Source organism: Phyllobates terribilis, unplaced genomic scaffold, assembly GCF_046119375.1.
Source record: "Phyllobates terribilis strain yellow unplaced genomic scaffold, ASM4611937v1 Scaffold_124__1_contigs__length_5142088, whole genome shotgun sequence".
Classification (NCBI taxonomy): Eukaryota; Metazoa; Chordata; class Amphibia; order Anura; family Dendrobatidae; genus Phyllobates; species Phyllobates terribilis.
The window spans coordinates 4,195,984-4,209,263 of NW_027362884.1; the positions used below are offsets into that span (position 1 = coordinate 4,195,984).

General features: G+C 45.9%; 9 non-coding genes and 3 pseudogenes across 9 annotated transcripts; all 12 read left to right on the forward strand.

The window, feature by feature from the left end:
* The first annotated feature begins 153 nt into the window (after positions 1-153).
* Positions 154-344, forward strand: LOC141203805 (U2 spliceosomal RNA). Its single transcript, XR_012274830.1, has one exon. It is a non-coding gene; the product is annotated as a U2 spliceosomal RNA (small nuclear RNA).
* Positions 345-1,458: 1,114 nt separating this feature from the next.
* On the forward strand, positions 1,459-1,574 carry LOC141203316 (U2 spliceosomal RNA; annotated as a pseudogene).
* A 524-nt stretch (positions 1,575-2,098) lies between these two features.
* On the forward strand, positions 2,099-2,280 carry LOC141203168 (U2 spliceosomal RNA). The gene has a single exon (XR_012274305.1). It is a non-coding gene; the product is annotated as a U2 spliceosomal RNA (small nuclear RNA).
* Positions 2,281-3,395: 1,115 nt separating this feature from the next.
* Positions 3,396-3,586, forward strand: LOC141203688 (U2 spliceosomal RNA). The gene has a single exon (XR_012274718.1). It is a non-coding gene; the product is annotated as a U2 spliceosomal RNA (small nuclear RNA).
* Positions 3,587-4,701: 1,115 nt separating this feature from the next.
* LOC141203690 (U2 spliceosomal RNA) lies at positions 4,702-4,892 on the forward strand. The gene has a single exon (XR_012274720.1). It is a non-coding gene; the product is annotated as a U2 spliceosomal RNA (small nuclear RNA).
* A 1,112-nt stretch (positions 4,893-6,004) lies between these two features.
* On the forward strand, positions 6,005-6,195 carry LOC141203691 (U2 spliceosomal RNA). The gene has a single exon (XR_012274721.1). It is a non-coding gene; the product is annotated as a U2 spliceosomal RNA (small nuclear RNA).
* Positions 6,196-7,310: 1,115 nt separating this feature from the next.
* Positions 7,311-7,501, forward strand: LOC141203760 (U2 spliceosomal RNA). Its single transcript, XR_012274787.1, has one exon. It is a non-coding gene; the product is annotated as a U2 spliceosomal RNA (small nuclear RNA).
* A 1,114-nt stretch (positions 7,502-8,615) lies between these two features.
* Positions 8,616-8,731, forward strand: LOC141203317 (U2 spliceosomal RNA; annotated as a pseudogene).
* Positions 8,732-9,255: 524 nt separating this feature from the next.
* LOC141203169 (U2 spliceosomal RNA) lies at positions 9,256-9,437 on the forward strand. The gene has a single exon (XR_012274306.1). It is a non-coding gene; the product is annotated as a U2 spliceosomal RNA (small nuclear RNA).
* Positions 9,438-10,552: 1,115 nt separating this feature from the next.
* LOC141203318 (U2 spliceosomal RNA) lies at positions 10,553-10,668 on the forward strand (annotated as a pseudogene).
* A 524-nt stretch (positions 10,669-11,192) lies between these two features.
* LOC141203170 (U2 spliceosomal RNA) lies at positions 11,193-11,374 on the forward strand. Its single transcript, XR_012274307.1, has one exon. It is a non-coding gene; the product is annotated as a U2 spliceosomal RNA (small nuclear RNA).
* A 1,115-nt stretch (positions 11,375-12,489) lies between these two features.
* On the forward strand, positions 12,490-12,680 carry LOC141203692 (U2 spliceosomal RNA). The gene has a single exon (XR_012274722.1). It is a non-coding gene; the product is annotated as a U2 spliceosomal RNA (small nuclear RNA).
* Positions 12,681-13,280: the final 600 nt, after the last annotated feature.

A 13,280-nucleotide genomic window follows, 5' to 3' on the forward strand; every position in this document is an offset into this window, starting at 1 on the left:
TGGATTGCAGCAGCAGCAAGCCGAAAAGTGCAGGCATGTAAGGGATCTAGAGGTTGACAACATGTCTTCTTAACGGGAGTCCAGGAGCTCATCTCCACAAATGGACTTTTCAGGATCCTTGGGTGGCTCCGTAGTTTGAAACCAATTCTGGTTATCGCTTCTCGGCCTTTTGGCTAAGATCAAGTGTAGTATCTGTTCTTATCAGTTTAATATCTGATACGTCCCCTATCTGGGGACCATATAGTAAATGGATTTTTAGAACAGGGAGATGGAAAAAGAGCTTGCTCTGTCCACTCCACGCATTGACCTGGTATTGCAGTATCTCCAGGACCGGTGCACCCCTTCTTTAATGCAGTTTCTAAAATCAGAAAGAATTGAATTCAATGTTTTTTGTTCATTTTGCTTGTTTGTCGGATTTTGGGATGGACTCTTTGGCTTTGCTTTTCTTCTCCTCATTGGATTTTTCATGTTCAAAGTTGCAGAAGCCAGATTACAAGCTCATTTTGGTTCAACTTCAGCAACTGTGCATTGCATTGCCATGTAATGTGATGCAATGCTATCTTTCTAGCTCTCCTTTTTACTTCCTTTTGGATAAACAGACATATTAGGCAAGCATTTTGGAGCTTTCACCTAAATAACTACAGGTGGTGAGATAAGCTGCACAATATAATTGACCTTTCAGTATATTGTTGCACACACACCATCTATTTAGCAAATGCCCTTGTTATCAACAGCAGCCTTTTAAACTCACCTGAGCTAACAGGTATGTGCGCTGGTTACTCTGCTGCGCTTAAAATTTCTTTTTTGGTTTGCTACAATGCCTTTTCTGAAACGTTGTCTCCTTCTGCTGGAACACTGACTTCTTTCATTTAATGCCTGCAGACTATAAAAGAGAACCCAACCCAAAAAGTTTGGTTGATTAGTCTGTGGCATTCTGTTAAACTGTTGCTTATGGCGGTCTCTGTGAGCTTCTCAGCGACATTCAACCAGCCAGGTATCCTGCCTGCAGTAGATGGAATGTGGCAATGGAACGCTGGCTGCGCGTGTCATAATAGGCTCTGAGCCTTTATATACCTGTGCACAGCAGCAGCCACCTTCAGTCTGCTGCTGGACAGCCAGCAGCAGCAGCAGCAGGAGAGGTATGTAATCAGGAGCCCTCCTGCTAAGGGTAGACAGCTGCTCGTTCCACCCCACCCCCCGCCTTAATTGGTTCTCCTCCCTTCCAACGGTGTTGAGGCGGGTGGGAACAGCAGGGGGTGAAGGTGCTGTGTTTAAAGAGGTGGAGTTATGCAGATCTAAAACGCGTGGATTGCAGCAGCAGCAAGCCGAAAAGTGCAGGCATGTAAGGGATCTAGAGGTTGACAACATGTCTTCTTAACGGGAGTCCAGGAGCTCATCTCCACAAATGGACTTTTCAGGATCCTTGGGTGGCTCCGTAGTTTGAAACCAATTCTGGTTATCGCTTCTCGGCCTTTTGGCTAAGATCAAGTGTAGTATCTTTTGAAAAGGCAGTTTTGTCCTTGGGCTGCCCTAGTAAATTGATGCATATTACACACTGGTTTGGTGCACTTGTTAGTACGCCAGGTGGCTCATAGAGTTATCTGATGGAAAACATGGCCCTCCAGGATCGAAGTCACTAGGCTGGGTAAGTGTGAGGGCTTTGGAGCAATGTGCCCCAGGAGTAGGCGCCCTGGTGGGAGTCCAAGCTTACTGGGACTGGGAACCCCAGAAAGACTTGGCTTCGTAGCACGCCGCACCTTTGCCAATCATACTTTCTGAGCAACCCCCCCTATTCCTGGCCTCCGGGCTAGGAAGGGGAATTTTTATAAACCCGGTCGGAGGTCCGGTCAGCTTTGGGCTGAGAAACCAACACAGGCTCCAGCTCCACTAGGGTGGCAGCCTAGATGGAAGCTGGGAGCACGAAAACGGCTCTTCTCCGGCTTCGGCTAGGGAGAGCATCGGAGATCCCTGACCCTCGCTGTGGCCTTCTGGCTCGGAGGGATGGGGATGGTTTATTGGGGACCCTCTCCTCCGGGAAGGGTCCACATGAATCCTCGCCTCGTGCGCTGTTTTGGTGTGACTTCGGTCACATTTTTCAGTGCCTTGGATGCAGCTTCAATCAAAAAATCTGTTCTTATCAGTTTAATATCTGATACGTCCCCTATCTGGGGACCATATATTAAATGGATTTTTAGAACAGGGAGATGGAAAAAGAGCTTGCTCTGTCCACTCCACGCATTGACCTGGTATTGCAGTATCTCCAGGACCGGTGCACCCCTTCTTTAATGCAGTTTCTAAAATCAGAAAGAATTGAATTCAATGTTTTTTGTTCATTTTGCTTGTTTGTCGGATTTTGGGATGGACTCTTTGGCTTTGCTTTTCTTCTCCTCATTGGATTTTTCATGTTCAAAGTTGCAGAAGCCAGATTACAAGCTCATTTTGGTTCAACTTCAGCAACTGTGCATTGCATTGCCATGTAATGTGATGCAATGCAATCTTTCTAGCTCTCCCTTTTTACTTCCTTTTGGATAAACAGACATATTAGGCAAGCATTTTGGAGCTTTCACCTAAATAACTACAGGTGGTGAGATAAGCTGCACAATATAATTGACCTTTCAGTATATTGTTGTACACACACCATCTATTTAGCAAATGCCCTTGTTATCAACAGCAGCCTTTTAAACTCACCTGAGCTAACAGGTATGTGCGCTGGTTACTCTGCTGCGCTTAAAATTTCTTTTTTGGTTTGCTACAATGCCTTTTCTGAAACGTTGTCTCCTTCTGCTGGAACACTGACTTCTTTCATTTAATGCCTGCAGACTATAAAAGAGAACCCAACCCAAAAAGTTTGGTTGATTAGTCTGTGGCATTCTGTTAAACTGTTGCTTATGGCGGTCTCTGTGAGCTTCTCAGCGACATTCAGCCAGCCAGGTATCCTGCCTGCAGTAGATGGAATGTGGCAATGGAACGCTGGCTGCGCGTGTCATAATAGGCTCTGAGCCTTTATATACCTGTGCACAGCAGCAGCCACCTTCAGTCTGCTGCTGGACAGCCAGCAGCAGTAGCAGCAGGAGAGGTATGTAATCAGGAGCCCTCCTGCTAAGGGTAGACAGCTGCTCGTTCCACCCCACCCCCCGCCTTAATTGGTTCTCCTCCCTTCCAACGGTGTTGAGGCGGGTGGGAACAGCAGGGGGTGAAGGTGCTGTGTTTAAAGAGGTGGAGTTATGCAGATCTAAAACGCGTGGATTGCAGCAGCAGCAAGCCGAAAAGTGCAGTCATGTAAGGGATCTAGAGGTTGACAACATGTCTTCTTAACGGGAGTCCAGGAGCTCATCTCCACAAATGGACTTTTCAGGATCCTTGGGTGGCTCCGTAGTTTGAAACCAATTCTGGTTATCGCTTCTCGGCCTTTTGGCTAAGATCAAGTGTAGTATCTGTTCTTATCAGTTTAATATCTGATACGTCCCCTATCTGGGGACCATATATTAAATGGATTTTTAGAACAGGGAGATGGAAAAAGAGCTTGCTCTGTCCACTCCACGCATTGACCTGGTATTGCAGTATCTCCAGGACCGGTGCACCCCTTCTTTAATGCAGTTTCTAAAATCAGAAAGAATTGAATTCAATGTTTTTTGTTCATTTTGCTTGTTTGTCGGATTTTGGGATGGACTCTTTGGCTTTGCTTTTCTTCTCCTCATTGGATTTTTCATGTTCAAAGTTGCAGAAGCCAGATTACAAGCTCATTTTGGTTCAACTTCAGCAACTGTGCATTGCATTGCCATGTAATGTGATGCAATGCTATCTTTCTAGCTCTCCCTTTTTACTTCCTTTTGGATAAACAGACATATTAGGCAAGCATTTTGGAGCTTTCACCTAAATAACTACAGGTGGTGAGATAAGCTGCACAATATAATTGACCTTTCAGTATATTGTTGCACACACACCAGCTATTTAGCAAATGCCCTTGTTATCAACAGCAGCCTTTTAAACTCACCTGGGATAACAGGTATGTGCGCTGGTTACTCTGCTGCGCTTAAAATTTCTTTTTTGGTTTGCTACAATGCCTTTTCTGAAACGTTGTCTCCTTCTGCTGGAACACTGACTTCTTTCATTTAATGCCTGCAGACTATAAAAGAGAACCCAACCCAAAAAGTTTGGTTGATTAGTCTGTGGCATTCTGTTAAACTGTTGCTTATGGCGGTCTCTGTGAGCTTCTCAGCGACATTCAGCCAGCCAGGTATCCTGCCTGCAGTAGATGGAATGTGGCAATGGAACGCTGGCTGCGCGTGTCATAATAGGCTCTGAGCCTTTATATACCTGTGCACAGCAGCAGCCACCTTCAGTCTGCTGCTGGACAGCCAGCAGCAGCAGCAGCAGGAGAGGTATGTAATCAGGAGCCCTCCTGCTAAGGGTAGACAGCTGCTCGTTCCACCCCACCCCCCGCCTTAATTGGTTCTCCTCCCTTCCAACGGTGTTGAGGCGGGTGGGAACAGCAGGGGGTGAAGGTGCTGTGTTTAAAGAGGTGGAGTTATGCAGATCTAAAACGCGTGGATTGCAGCAGCAGCAAGCCGAAAAGTGCAGGCATGTAAGGGATCTAGAGGTTGACAACATGTCTTCTTAACGGGAGTCCAGGAGCTCATCTCCACAAATGGACTTTTCAGGATCCTTGGGTGGCTCCGTAGTTTGAAACCAATTCTGGTTATCGCTTCTCGGCCTTTTGGCTAAGATCAAGTGTAGTATCTGTTCTTATCAGTTTAATATCTGATACGTCCCCTATCTGGGGACCATATATTAAATGGATTTTTAGAACAGGGAGATGGAAAAAGAGCTTGCTCTGTCCACTCCACGCATTGACCTGGTATTGCAGTATCTCCAGGACCGGTGCACCCCTTCTTTAATGCAGTTTCTAAAATCAGAAAGAATTGAATTCAATGTTTTTTGTTCATTTTGCTTGTTTGTCGGATTTTGGGATGGACTCTTTGGCTTTGCTTTTCTTCTCCTCATTGGATTTTTCATGTTCAAAGTTGCAGAAGCCAGATTACAAGCTCATTTTGGTTCAACTTCAGCAACTGTGCATTGCATTGCCATGTAATGTGATGCAATGCTATCTTTCTAGCTCTCCCTTTTTACTTCCTTTTGGATAAACAGACATATTAGGCAAGCATTTTGGAGCTTTCACCTAAATAACTACAGGTGGTGAGATAAGCTGCACAATATAATTGACCTTTCAGTATATTGTTGCACACACACCATCTATTTAGCAAATGCCCTTGTTATCAACAGCAGCCTTTTAAACTCACCTGAGCTAACAGGTATGTGCGCTGGTTACTCTGCTGCGCTTAAAATTTCTTTTTTGGTTTGCTACAATGCCTTTTCTGAAACGTTGTCTCCTTCTGCTGGAACACTGACTTCTTTCATTTAATGCCTGCAGACTATAAAAGAGAACCCAACCCAAAAAGTTTGGTTGATTAGTCTGTGGCATTCTGTTAAACTGTTGCTTATGGCGGTCTCTGTGAGCTTCTCAGCGACATTCAGCCAGCCAGGTATCCTGCCTGCAGTAGATGGAATGTGGCAATGGAACGCTGGCTGCGCGTGTCATAATAGGCTCTGAGCCTTTATATACCTGTGCACAGCAGCAGCCACCTTCAGTCTGCTGCTGGACAGCCAGCAGCAGCAGCAGGAGAGGTATGTAATCAGGAGCCCTCCTGCTAAGGGTAGACAGCTGCTCGTTCCACCCCACCCCCCGCCTTAATTGGTTCTCCTCCCTTCCAACGGTGTTGAGGCGGGTGGGAACAGCAGGGGGTGAAGGTGCTGTGTTTAAAGAGGTGGAGTTATGCAGATCTAAAACGCGTGGATTGCAGCAGCAGCAAGCCGAAAAGTGCAGGCATGTAAGGGATCTAGAGGTTGACAACATGTCTTCTTAACGGGAGTCCAGGAGCTCATCTCCACAAATGGACTTTTCAGGATCCTTGGGTGGCTCCGTAGTTTGAAACCAATTCTGGTTATCGCTTCTCGGCCTTTTGGCTAAGATCAAGTGTAGTATCTGTTCTTATCAGTTTAATATCTGATACGTCCCCTATCTGGGGACCATATATTAAATGGATTTTTAGAACAGGGAGATGGAAAAAGAGCTTGCTCTGTCCACTCCACGCATTGACCTGGTATTGCAGTATCTCCAGGACCGGTGCACCCCTTCTTTAATGCAGTTTCTAAAATCAGAAAGAATTGAATTCAATGTTTTTTGTTCATTTTGCTTGTTTGTCGGATTTTGGGATGGACTCTTTGGCTTTGCTTTTCTTCTCCTCATTGGATTTTTCATGTTCAAAGTTGCAGAAGCCAGATTACAAGCTCATTTTGGTTCAACTTCAGCAACTGTGCATTGCATTGCCATGTAATGTGATGCAATGCTATCTTTCTAGCTCTCCCTTTTTACTTCCTTTTGGATAAACAGACATATTAGGCAAGCATTTTGGAGCTTTCACCTAAATAACTACAGGTGGTGAGATAAGCTGCACAATATAATTGACCTTTCAGTATATTGTTGCACACACACCATCTATTTAGCAAATGCCCTTGTTATCAACAGCAGCCTTTTAAACTCACCTGAGCTAACAGGTATGTGCGCTGGTTACTCTGCTGCGCTTAAAATTTCTTTTTTGGTTTGCTACAATGCCTTTTCTGAAACGTTGTCTCCTTCTGCTGGAACACTGACTTCTTTCATTTAATGCCTGCAGACTATAAAAGAGAACCCAACCCAAAAAGTTTGGTTGATTAGTCTGTGGCATTCTGTTAAACTGTTGCTTATGGCGGTCTCTGTGAGCTTCTCAGCGACATTCAGCCAGCCAGGTATCCTGCCTGCAGTAGATGGAATGTGGCAATGGAACGCTGGCTGCGCGTGTCATAATAGGCTCTGAGCCTTTATATACCTGTGCACAGCAGCAGCCACCTTCAGTCTGCTGCTGGACAGCCAGCAGCAGCAGCAGCAGGAGAGGTATGTAATCAGGAGCCCTCCTGCTAAGGGTAGACAGCTGCTCGTTCCACCCCACCCCCCGCCTTAATTGGTTCTCCTCCCTTCCAACGGTGTTGAGGCGGGTGGGAACAGCAGGGGGTGAAGGTGCTGTGTTTAAAGAGGTGGAGTTATGCAGATCTAAAACGCGTGGATTGCAGCAGCAGCAAGCCGAAAAGTGCAGGCATGTAAGGGATCTAGAGGTTGACAACATGTCTTCTTAACGGGAGTCCAGGAGCTCATCTCCACAAATGGACTTTTCAGGATCCTTGGGTGGCTCCGTAGTTTGAAACCAATTCTGGTTATCGCTTCTCGGCCTTTTGGCTAAGATCAAGTGTAGTATCTGTTCTTATCAGTTTAATATCTGATACGTCCCCTATCTGGGGACCATATATTAAATGGATTTTTAGAACAGGGAGATGGAAAAAGAGCTTGCTCTGTCCACTCCACGCATTGACCTGGTATTGCAGTATCTCCAGGACCGGTGCACCACTTCTTTAACGCAGTTTCTAAAATCAGAAAGAATTGAATTCAATGTTTTTTGTTCATTTTGCTTGTTTGTCGGATTTTGGGATGGACTCTTTGGCTTTGCTTTTCTTCTCCTCATTGGATTTTTCATGTTCAAAGTTGCAGAAGCCAGATTACAAGCTCATTTTGGTTCAACTTCAGCAACTGTGCATTGCATTGCCATGTAATGTGATGCAATGCTATCTTTCTAGCTCTCCTTTTTACTTCCTTTTGGATAAACAGACATATTAGGCAAGCATTTTGGAGCTTTCACCTAAATAACTACAGGTGGTGAGATAAGCTGCACAATATAATTGACCTTTCAGTATATTGTTGCACACACACCATCTATTTAGCAAATGCCCTTGTTATCAACAGCAGCCTTTTAAACTCACCTGAGCTAACAGGTATGTGCGCTGGTTACTCTGCTGCGCTTAAAATTTCTTTTTTGGTTTGCTACAATGCCTTTTCTGAAACGTTGTCTCCTTCTGCTGGAACACTGACTTCTTTCATTTAATGCCTGCAGACTATAAAAGAGAACCCAACCCAAAAAGTTTGGTTGATTAGTCTGTGGCATTCTGTTAAACTGTTGCTTATGGCGGTCTCTGTGAGCTTCTCAGCGACATTCAACCAGCCAGGTATCCTGCCTGCAGTAGATGGAATGTGGCAATGGAACGCTGGCTGCGCGTGTCATAATAGGCTCTGAGCCTTTATATACCTGTGCACAGCAGCAGCCACCTTCAGTCTGCTGCTGGACAGCCAGCAGCAGCAGCAGCAGGAGAGGTATGTAATCAGGAGCCCTCCTGCTAAGGGTAGACAGCTGCTCGTTCCACCCCACCCCCCGCCTTAATTGGGTCTCCTCCCTTCCAACGGTGTTGAGGCGGGTGGGAACAGCAGGGGGTGAAGGTGCTGTGTTTAAAGAGGTGGAGTTATGCAGATCTAAAACGCGTGGATTGCAGCAGCAGCAAGCCGAAAAGTGCAGGCATGTAAGGGATCTAGAGGTTGACAACATGTCTTCTTAACGGGAGTCCAGGAGCTCATCTCCACAAATGGACTTTTCAGGATCCTTGGGTGGCTCCGTAGTTTGAAACCAATTCTGGTTATCGCTTCTCGGCCTTTTGGCTAAGATCAAGTGTAGTATCTTTTGAAAAGGCAGTTTTGTCCTTGGGCTGCCCTAGTAAATTGATGCATATTACACACTGGTTTGGTGCACTTGTTAGTACGCCAGGTGGCTCATAGAGTTATCTGATGGAAAACATGGCCCTCCAGGATCGAAGTCACTAGGCTGGGTAAGTGTGAGGGCTTTGGAGCAATGTGCCCCAGGAGTAGGCGCCCTGGTGGGAGTCCAAGCTTACTGGGACTGGGAACCCCAGAAAGACTTGGCTTCGTAGCACGCCGCACCTTTGCCAATCATACTTTCTGAGCAACCCCCCCTATTCCTGGCCTCCGGGCTAGGAAGGGGAATTTTTATAAACCCGGTCGGAGGTCCGGTCAGCTTTGGGCTGAGAAACCAACACAGGCTCCAGCTCCACTAGGGTGGCAGCCTAGATGGAAGCTGGGAGCACGAAAACGGCTCTTCTCCGGCTTCGGCTAGGGAGAGCATCGGAGATCCCTGACCCTCGCTGTGGCCTTCTGGCTCGGAGGGATGGGGATGGTTTATTGGGGACCCTCTCCTCCGGGAAGGGTCCACATGAATCCTCGCCTCGTGCGCTGTTTTGGTGTGACTTCGGTCACATTTTTCAGTGCCTTGGATGCAGCTTCAATCAAAAAATCTGTTCTTATCAGTTTAATATCTGATACGTCCCCTATCTGGGGACCATATATTAAATGGATTTTTAGAACAGGGAGATGGAAAAAGAGCTTGCTCTGTCCACTCCACGCATTGACCTGGTATTGCAGTATCTCCAGGACCGGTGCACCCCTTCTTTAATGCAGTTTCTAAAATCAGAAAGAATTGAATTCAATGTTTTTTGTTCATTTTGCTTGTTTGTCGGATTTTGGGATGGACTCTTTGGCTTTGCTTTTCTTCTCCTCATTGGATTTTTCATGTTCAAAGTTGCAGAAGCCAGATTACAAGCTCATTTTGGTTCAACTTCAGCAACTGTGCATTGCATTGCCATGTAATGTGATGCAATGCAATCTTTCTAGCTCTCCCTTTTTACTTCCTTTTGGATAAACAGACATATTAGGCAAGCATTTTGGAGCTTTCACCTAAATAACTACAGGTGGTGAGATAAGCTGCACAATATAATTGACCTTTCAGTATATTGTTGTACACACACCATCTATTTAGCAAATGCCCTTGTTATCAACAGCAGCCTTTTAAACTCACCTGAGCTAACAGGTATGTGCGCTGGTTACTCTGCTGCGCTTAAAATTTCTTTTTTGGTTTGCTACAATGCCTTTTCTGAAACGTTGTCTCCTTCTGCTGGAACACTGACTTCTTTCATTTAATGCCTGCAGACTATAAAAGAGAACCCAACCCAAAAAGTTTGGTTGATTAGTCTGTGGCATTCTGTTAAACTGTTGCTTATGGCGGTCTCTGTGAGCTTCTCAGCGACATTCAGCCAGCCAGGTATCCTGCCTGCAGTAGATGGAATGTGGCAATGGAACGCTGGCTGCGCGTGTCATAATAGGCTCTGAGCCTTTATATACCTGTGCACAGCAGCAGCCACCTTCAGTCTGCTGCTGGACAGCCAGCAGCAGTAGCAGCAGGAGAGGTATGTAATCAGGAGCCCTCCTGCTAAGGGTAGACAGCTGCTCGTTCCACCCCACCCCCCGCCTTAATTGGTTCTCCTCCCTTCCAACGGTGTTGAGGCGGGTGGGAACAGCAGGGGGTGAAGGTGCTGTGTTTAAAGAGGTGGAGTTATGCAGATCTAAAACGCGTGGATTGCAGCAGCAGCAAGCCGAAAAGTGCAGTCATGTAAGGGATCTAGAGGTTGACAACATGTCTTCTTAACGGGAGTCCAGGAGCTCATCTCCACAAATGGACTTTTCAGGATCCTTGGGTGGCTCCGTAGTTTGAAACCAATTCTGGTTATCGCTTCTCGGCCTTTTGGCTAAGATCAAGTGTAGTATCTTTTGAAAAGGCAGTTTTGTCCTTGGGCTGCCCTAGTAAATTGATGCATATTACACACTGGTTTGGTGCACTTGTTAGTACGCCAGGTGGCTCATAGAGTTATCTGATGGAAAACATGGCCCTCCAGGATCGAAGTCACTAGGCTGGGTAAGTGTGAGGGCTTTGGAGCAATGTGCCCCAGGAGTAGGCGCCCTGGTGGGAGTCCAAGCTTACTGGGACTGGGAACCCCAGAAAGACTTGGCTTCGTAGCACGCCGCACCTTTGCCAATCATACTTTCTGAGCAACCCCCCCTATTCCTGGCCTCCGGGCTAGGAAGGGGAATTTTTATAAACCCGGTCGGAGGTCCGGTCAGCTTTGGGCTGAGAAACCAACACAGGCTCCAGCTCCACTAGGGTGGCAGCCTAGATGGAAGCTGGGAGCACGAAAACGGCTCTTCTCCGGCTTCGGCTAGGGAGAGCATCGGAGATCCCTGACCCTCGCTGTGGCCTTCTGGCTCGGAGGGATGGGGATGGTTTATTGGGGACCCTCTCCTCCGGGAAGGGTCCACATGAATCCTCGCCTCGTGCGCTGTTTTGGTGTGACTTCGGTCACATTTTTCAGTGCCTTGGATGCAGCTTCAATCAAAAAATCTGTTCTTATCAGTTTAATATCTGATACGTCCCCTATCTGGGGACCATATATTAAATGGATTTTTAGAACAGGGAGATGGAAAAAGAGCTTGCTCTGTCCACTCCACGCATTGACCTGGTATTGCAGTATCTCCAGGACCGGTGCACCCCTTCTTTAATGCAGTTTCTAAAATCAGAAAGAATTGAATTCAATGTTTTTTGTTCATTTTGCTTGTTTGTCGGATTTTGGGATGGACTCTTTGGCTTTGCTTTTCTTCTCCTCATTGGATTTTTCATGTTCAAAGTTGCAGAAGCCAGATTACAAGCTCATTTTGGTTCAACTTCAGCAACTGTGCATTGCATTGCCATGTAATGTGATGCAATGCAATCTTTCTAGCTCTCCCTTTTTACTTCCTTTTGGATAAACAGACATATTAGGCAAGCATTTTGGAGCTTTCACCTAAATAACTACAGGTGGTGAGATAAGCTGCACAATATAATTGACCTTTCAGTATATTGTTGTACACACACCATCTATTTAGCAAATGCCCTTGTTATCAACAGCAGCCTTTTAAACTCACCTGAGCTAACAGGTATGTGCGCTGGTTACTCTGCTGCGCTTAAAATTTCTTTTTTGGTTTGCTACAATGCCTTTTCTGAAACGTTGTCTCCTTCTGCTGGAACACTGACTTCTTTCATTTAATGCCTGCAGACTATAAAAGAGAACCCAACCCAAAAAGTTTGGTTGATTAGTCTGTGGCATTCTGTTAAACTGTTGCTTATGGCGGTCTCTGTGAGCTTCTCAGCGACATTCAGCCAGCCAGGTATCCTGCCTGCAGTAGATGGAATGTGGCAATGGAACGCTGGCTGCGCGTGTCATAATAGGCTCTGAGCCTTTATATACCTGTGCACAGCAGCAGCCACCTTCAGTCTGCTGCTGGACAGCCAGCAGCAGTAGCAGCAGGAGAGGTATGTAATCAGGAGCCCTCCTGCTAAGGGTAGACAGCTGCTCGTTCCACCCCACCCCCCGCCTTAATTGGTTCTCCTCCCTTCCAACGGTGTTGAGGCGGGTGGGAACAGCAGGGGGTGAAGGTGCTGTGTTTAAAGAGGTGGAGTTATGCAGATCTAAAACGCGTGGATTGCAGCAGCAGCAAGCCGAAAAGTGCAGTCATGTAAGGGATCTAGAGGTTGACAACATGTCTTCTTAACGGGAGTCCAGGAGCTCATCTCCACAAATGGACTTTTCAGGATCCTTGGGTGGCTCCGTAGTTTGAAACCAATTCTGGTTATCGCTTCTCGGCCTTTTGGCTAAGATCAAGTGTAGTATCTGTTCTTATCAGTTTAATATCTGATACGTCCCCTATCTGGGGACCATATATTAAATGGATTTTTAGAACAGGGAGATGGAAAAAGAGCTTGCTCTGTCCACTCCACGCATTGACCTGGTATTGCAGTATCTCCAGGACCGGTGCACCCCTTCTTTAATGCAGTTTCTAAAATCAGAAAGAATTGAATTCAATGTTTTTTGTTCATTTTGCTTGTTTGTCGGATTTTGGGATGGACTCTTTGGCTTTGCTTTTCTTCTCCTCATTGGATTTTTCATGTTCAAAGTTGCAGAAGCCAGATTACAAGCTCATTTTGGTTCAACTTCAGCAACTGTGCATTGCATTGCCATGTAATGTGATGCAATGCTATCTTTCTAGCTCTCCCTTTTTACTTCCTTTTGGATAAACAGACATATTAGGCAAGCATTTTGGAGCTTTCACCTAAATAACTACAGGTGGTGAGATAAGCTGCACAATATAATTGACCTTTCAGTATATTGTTGCACACACACCAGCTATTTAGCAAATGCCCTTGTTATCAACAGCAGCCTTTTAAACTCACCTGGGATAACAGGTATGTGCGCTGGTTACTCTGCTGCGCTTAAAATTTCTTTTTTGGTTTGCTACAATGCCTTTTCTGAAACGTTGTCTCCTTCTGCTGGAACACTGACTTCTTTCATTTAATGCCTGCAGACTATAAAAGAGAACCCAACCCAAAAAGTTTGGTTGATTAGTCTGTGGCATTCTGTTAAAC